Genomic DNA, 7,965 nt, shown 5'->3' on the forward strand with positions numbered 1-7,965 from the left:
TACTTTGAATAAAATATTTGTTATCATTCTCTTGAAATAAATGTGTTTTTTTCTTGAAAAAATACCGGTTTCATATGTATACACCTGGTACATGGACGATCTTAAAAGCGATGCTAAAAACAAAGAGCAACTATATCTAGCTCTAGGGATTGTCGAACGATATACTGAGGAAATAGGAATGCAATTTGGGTTAGACAGGCGCCAAGTTTTATTTGAAGCGAGGAAAGCTTAATGGCATACCTGAAGATCCTAGGGTCGTCGATAGAAGCGCTACACGACACCGTTGCGCTGGAGAGACTCATACATACCTGGGAGTACCACAGAGACGTATTCAGGATGTGACATCTGTAAAGGATACTCTCTGAAGCATACACAAGCGTCTCATCCGGCAGATTTGGTCTTCCGAACTTTCGGCGAGGAACAAAGTATCTGCAACAAACATGCTTGCCGTCCCAGTAGTACTCTTTCATTTGGAGTTGTATCATGGACGAAGAACGAGCTCAGAATCCTTGATATCGGGACACGAAAGGTTATGCACATGAAAGAGACCCTCTTCTTAAAATTGTCAGGAAGCACAAAGAAGTGAGCAAAGGAGCGTTTCTGTACAGAGTAGTGGAGGAGGGTGCTGAAACACTCGGACTTAAGTTTAGTATGAGGGGTGAGCAAAATGCATCAGATATTATCTATCTCGAGTACTCACTCTTGAAAGCCCGGATTAAGAACGCAGAAGAGAAAAGCTTCAGTAAACAGCTCCTCGATAAGAAGATGCACGGCCTCTTCCACAGAAATGTGGTAGATCAGTCAATGTCATGTGAGTTAACTTTTGCTTTCTTTAAATCACCAGGATTAAAGTCTGGCACGGAGGGCTTCATTTTGGCATGTCAAAATTACCGTCATCACATTTTGAGCCAATACATTCCCTATGATAGCTGCAGGGCGTGCCATACACACCCCGAGCATTTAGCTCACATACTATCTAGTTGTCTAATTTACGCGGGAACGACCTACATTCAAAGGCACAATGCGGCACTAAGAGTGCTTTATTACTATCTCTGTCACTCTTACTTTATTAACGTTAATATCGCTCCTTTAAATGCTCCTAGGGAAATCGAGTCAATTGTCGAGAATGGAAAGTGCCGCATATACTGGAACTTTACATTCTCGACAATTGTTTCTGTTGCTCACTCGAGGCCTGACATGGTTCTTCTTGACTTCGAGAAGCGAACCATGTTCGCCATCGAATTTTCGGCACCAGCTGACAAAAACGTCATAGCCAAGGAGAATGAAAAGGAAGAGAGGTATCGAGACCTTATAAGGGAGTTGCAACGATTGTACCCGGAATATTCTGTTAAACTAATCGTCCTTATCATCGGCGCTCTTGGAGGTGTCAAGCTTTCACTCGCTACTGGCCTAAAAAGCATTCCTGCATGTCAACCATATGCTAACACACTTGTGGGAAAAATACAGAATGCGGTAGTTTTTGGGTCGCTCCGTGTTTTTAGGGTGCACGAGGCTTTTGCTGGATCGTCGTATTGATTCCGTTACAGACTGTAACGACCTATTTCATGGTCGTGAGGCGTGGTTGTGGCTGAAACATTACCGCGATTTCACTGGGATCGGGTGTAGTTTTTCAGGTTGCATATACAGCGACGTCCCAATATGCAGCCTACAACAGATCTAATCCTTTTATTTTAAGGTACTGGCCCAGGACTAAACTCGTCTTCCGTCAACTTCTAGTGCAGAAATTGCGCAATTTATTCCCGAGTTTCGGTCTGGACCCGATCGGATTTTCCACATGTGGTCGCAAGGGGGCAGATGGTGTGGCTCACGTCCGAATCACGTCGGGTCGGGTCAGGTTAGATAAGATTGTGTCAAGTTTTCTGTTATCTTCGTGATATTGTTTTTCTTTCATCGAACTTAAAATGCCAAAAGCAAAAAGTAGATTGCGATTTCGGAATCTCAGAATTGTTGGTGAAATTTCTTATATCCGCAGAGAAGCAAAGGTAAGCTTTAATTCCCTAGAATCAACTAGAATCAAATCTCACTCCACGTGCCACATGCGCTTTAGTGAAACAAAAATCATTCCAAAAGAATATTAAGAAGATTCAAAAATATTTATAATTAAAATTCGTTTGTGTGTGTGTGTGTGTGCAATAGCTCTGAATTTGAACATTGTTTGTCAAAGCATAATAGTTTCCTTGGAAATTCAAATTCTTATCGATAAGTTCAAGCAATACAAACACATAATGTAATTTAGAATATTGTAAGTAAGGTATGATGTATACAGATGTATAATGTAGAATATTAAAAAATTAAAGTTTTGTAAAATACAAAGTTTAAAAAATATTAATATAAAACCTTTTAAAATTTTACCGATCATAGGAATTAAAAATTAAAGGGGCCAGGTCGGGACCTCATTTTGGATGCCCAGATGTCGGGTAGGGCGTTTCATTTACGGTCTGGCGCTAGACTGATTACCCTATCGGGTCCACATTTTTCTAGATCGGGGCCTGACCGATGCCCCACCAAAATTTCTGCACCGCTACGTGCTGTATATAAATTCAATTTCACATTGTTTATACTACATTACTTGCATGTATTATTATTGACTACTGTTTCCACTTCCCTTTGCGAGATCTTCAATTTCAACTAAAACGAGGAATCTTATTAAAAGGGGAAGTATTTTAAGGTCTTCATGACTTAACATTATTACCATTTATGTTCACACTTATTCGAGTGTCTCAAAATTCGAACTGTTATAGGTTTGGATGTTCCGCTCTATGAGGCACTTTATTCAGTGTCTCGCCTAACACGGTCATATTTGCTCTTATCATAGTCCCAATTCGATGAGACAGCGAATATTTAAATTGGTTTTTATTGATCACGACAATATTTATTAATAAAACAGTGAAAATTATTGATATAACTCCTAAAGGCTTTGGTATTAGAGTATCAGATAGAGGTTGGATGACAACATTCTATGAAGATATCATAAATGTGTTCTATCCATGGCTTCTTAAAGAAAACTCTGAATTCCCTGTTATTGTTTATATGGATAAACATTCTTCACATCTCAATTTGCCTCTGGTGACATTTTGTAAAAAGAAACAGATAGAGTTGGTCATATTACCCCCTAATTCCACTCACATTATGCAAGCTCTTGATATATTTTTTTCACACCTTTCAAGAGATATAGAAAAAATGTGTCCCAAAGTAAAAAAATCAACAAGGTGTTGCACATTTTAAGAAAGAAGATTTTCCTCTTGTCTTGCAATTCACTCTAGACAAAATGAAAAATGCAGAGAAAGTGTTTGTAAGTGGTTTTAGAGGATCAGTGTTGTATCCATTTGATCCCAAGGCGGTAGACTTTAAAGAGGCGGCAATAAATGGATCGTGAACCGGCAATTTAGAAAAAAGGAATTGTTCCACTACAGTTTCACATTTACAAAAAATAGGGGTATTTAAAACAAATAATTAAAGGCGTTTAATTTGCAATCATTACTTATATACATAGACATTTTTATTATAATATTTACAAACAATATTTACAATTCATTTGTTTAATTTATATATTTACAATTTATACAATTTACTATATTCGAAATCAAGTTCTAAGTAAAAATGAATTTAATGTTTTATCGGTTTATTATAATTGACACTATTTATAAATATATTGTTTTTTTTTCATTAAATAATTTAATAAATATTTTTAACAAATACTTATACATCTTTAGATATCGGTATTACTTTGAAACAGAAGACAGTAATCAAGAAAATTGAAATTTTAAATGGCCGTACTGTTCAATGTGCCTTAAAAAATAAGTTAAACACTAATGAAAGTGACTCATGCAACGGTATTTACTTAAATAATAATTCTTCAATTAATAACACCCACTTAATTGACAAAGAACGTACCACAAATGTTGGAGCTATTGATCTGGTGAATTGCGATAAAGCATGGCAATCTGTTATTATTATGAACAAAGATTTTAATTCGATTGATTGCGAGCAAAATCATTTTGTTGGGAATGACAATTTTTTTGTAGATCAGGCAAAACATGCAAAAGAAAAATAGGAAAGTTTTCAATTCGTTCAGTTTAGTGAAAACACCCATATTTTAAGAAACTCAACGATCGTTTATTCAAACATAAATGGGGTACGAAATTGTAAATTAGCAGAGGAAAATGGAGTTAGGAGATTTGGACACACCCGATTTGTGACGTAGAAATTGGAAAGTGAGGAACATCTGCAGACCAGAATTTTACAAATTTCTTAAAGTCGATACGGCGGATCAGTTTATGATAGGGTCGGCAATTAAGAGTTTAGGAACGTTAGGCAGCTCAGTAAATAGGCTTAAGTTGTAAATACCATTCGGAGATAATATGAACGTAGCAAGGATTTTGAGCCGGCAGAGAGATTCAGAATTAACATGGTTACATTGCTAGACCATACGTTCGACAATGAATCAGTTTGACAAACATAAACTACTACGATGGTTTATAAATTACCTATTTGAAAAATCGGCAAGAAAAGTAAGAAAGATGAAAAGTAAATTTCTAAAGTTACGACGTAACATTCCGGCCCATTTGAACTAATGAAGTTCAAAAGACAATATCGTGATGTGAAACATAAGATGAACATCATCAATAAAATAAACATATGAATAATTTAAACTCTGTTAGGTTCAGTTACTTCAAGTGGAAGTGGACAAAGTTTTCTTATACAGCGCTTGTAGATACTATTTTAAGTCTTAACTGTGACTAATCTTACAACGCCATCAGGTCCAGGATGAACATCGATGACACGACACATAGGCCATAACATAGGTAAAGTATCTACAAGATTATCTTCCTTGAGAATTGCTAAGGAGTCAACCTTGATGTTGTACGATTTCGAATTCCACTTATGGCGAATATTGAGTTCGTTTAAGTATTCTTTGGCCGGTTTGACTTCGCAAAGATCCTCCTATAGAAAACTGGTTAATGGACCACCAATCAGGAAATGACCAGGTGTTACTATAAAAGACGGAGGTCGTTTGGATCAGAGGAAATGGGACTGATTGGTCGGGAGTTCAGGATTGTCTCAATTTGAACAAAGTACTTTTCTAGCTGTTCGTATGTTAAAATTGAGTCACCCACTGTACGCACAAAGTGATATTTAAATGACTTCACTGCTGCCTCCCGTAGACCACCGGAAGACCTGATAACGCAATATCGTAGTAGAGTTCCTTCAAATCACGATTAGCACCAACAAAGTTGTTACCATTATCAGACGTGAGAGTGTTAACGTTACGGCGACGTGAAATAAATCATTTCAGACAGCCGATAAAGGATCTTGTGCTCAGATCGTTGACAAGCTCAATGTGAACAGTTTTGGTAGCAAGAGATACAAATACTGCAACCTATGACTCGGCCTTTTTATATTTCGGTATCGTCTTTTTTCAATATACAGAGGGTCACAAAAATCCACTCAGAAATTCAAGAAAGGTACCGAAGGTTTCGCTTTAAATCACTAGACACAATTATAAATGATTCTGCGCGTGGTGTTGTGACCATCAATAGGTCAATATTTTCCCCGATCTAAATATAAAGTAGATTAGGTTCCCGCATATTTTAAGACGAGATGAGCAATCATAATAATCATTCGTGTAATGAAATAATTACAAGGTAGCAAAATTGGATACTTCTCATCATAAAAAGGGTCCGATTTAAAAGTTTGCTTTTCTTGTCGATTTCTTTATTGCGTGATAAGCAATCAATTTCCATGGCGAAAGCAGTTGCCTGGGCAATTTTTATTACACACTCTATCCCAGTTCTTACTTCAACGTCGAAAACAGGACCGGTTGATTTGAATTAATTCCTTGGATTCGTATTATAACGAAATCTACGACAATAAGCGATAACGTGAGTCAATCGGTCAAAGGAATTAAAATACCGAACAATTCTCATTTTTCTGTCGTTATTTTCATTGAAACCTGTGAAAAATGAACGTTGCGTGTTTCGGGAATTTCTGTAGACGTAATTGACATTTGAGGCTAGGAAACTTCATGTTGGCTTAGCCAGTGAGATCCGTATTGCCAAGTATTATTAACTAAAAAATCTTTTGGCAATTAACCGCCAGAAAAGGAGTCGGCAGAGTTATCGGAAGTGGGTACGTGCTTCCACTCGTGAGGTTGAGTAAGCTCTTAAATTTGAGCTACGCGGTTTTATACAAACGTTTTTAATGTATGTGGAGACGTTTGAATCCAGTGCAGACCAATTGTGGAATCTGGCCAAAATACAGTCCGACTTAATTGTAAATGCTGCAGAGACGGTACAACGGCTGAATAGTGTTTAGACAATAAGAGGCCGGCGCACAGTTCCAATCGCGGAAGTGTCAGCGTTTGCACTGGCGCGACCCAAGATTTGGTAAGAATGTTATTTTATTCACTAAAATAAAATCTTCACCTACCTTCTGTACTGCATCTTCCGGACCTTAATATTCTAGAACTAATTCTCTAAAACTATCTTGGACGCCAGGCTTTCCGTAGCCACTCAAAAACATCAAAAATTCCAAATACCAATATGCTACAGCAAAATCTCAAAAGCCAAAATTCTACACCAAAATTCATCAACCGCAAAATTAGACAACAAATCCCATTATCAAATCTAAATTTCGTTAAATACAGTATACCGGAACAAAATTACACTAGCTCAGCCCTGACAATATAGTTATTGGTAGAGGGGGTGGCCGACGGTAAAAATGAAAGAAATCCCTGAATTGAATTAAAATGAGATCAGTCACAATTCAATATAACAAATAATACATGGTTTATCAACTTTTGGCACACATCAGTTCTCTTGGTGATACATGATCTTGTTTGTCCAAGAGACATTCCTATTCTACTTTACAATAAAGTTATCAACGACGCTCAACTAAAGCTCACATTATTGAACTACAGAAAAATATTAACATAACCTCTTAGCATACATTTTGGAGGGGAGATATAACCCCCCTCTGACGGGTGGTTATATCTAGATGGTTGGACAAAAATACGAAGGGGTAGTCATATTGCATAGGGATTGCCGTAATCGAAACCTAAAAGAGGTAGTTCAAAAGAGAAAACAAAATGGGGTGACCGAATATTTAAAAAGAACTATAGGGGGTAGTCATATTGAATGTGGTTAATCCTGATGAATAATTCAAGAGTATTCACAATTTTAGAAGGTGTGGTCAGAATCAAAGAGAAAGAGGCAAGAATAACTTTAAAAAGGGGAAGTCATAGCCCATCATAAAGGGTTAATCACTTCCAGAAAAAGGGGGCTGGTCACATTCTATCCAAATGAGTTAATCAATACAAGAGAAAGGAGACTAGTCATATTTCCACGAAACTTAAAGGTTAGTCAAATTAAGAAAAAAGGGGGTTGTCATATCTCGTCAAGGGGGCAAAACCATAATTAACAAGAATGGGGTTGTCAAGTCACAAAAAAAAGGGTGTAATCGATTTTAACAAAGGATGAGGCAGTCCATTCTTAAAAATTAACCCTTTAACGTCGAAAGGACACTCTTTGAGTGGCCTCTTTTCTACTTTATTTTTAACGATGAAGACGTCAAGGAAAAAATTCGTAAAGTACCAATCCCACTATTTTCAAGGTCGCTCTTTTCAATTGTGGAATCCAAATTGCATGAAAATTCCATTTTACATTATTTATTTGCAAAATAACACAAAAAAACGCAAAATTTTTAGTCACATTTTTTTTTCATTCTAGATTTTGAACCCCTTATCGTTAGGTTTTCCAACTTTGAAGCAGCCTAATCGCGTCCTCGATTGTTCTTCTTTCGAACCATGTGCCCTTTTTTTTTAAAATAGTTTACACTTGCAAGATAACGTACAAAGCAACTTTAAATTTTTATAATTTTTGGACTATTCAAATTTCTTGATTGGAACGCTTTTTTCAAATTCAATAAGCAAGATACGTATCATTT

The sequence above is a fragment of the Belonocnema kinseyi genome, chromosome 2 (genome assembly GCF_010883055.1).
Source record: "Belonocnema kinseyi isolate 2016_QV_RU_SX_M_011 chromosome 2, B_treatae_v1, whole genome shotgun sequence".
NCBI lineage: Eukaryota > Metazoa > Arthropoda > Insecta > Hymenoptera > Cynipidae > Belonocnema > Belonocnema kinseyi.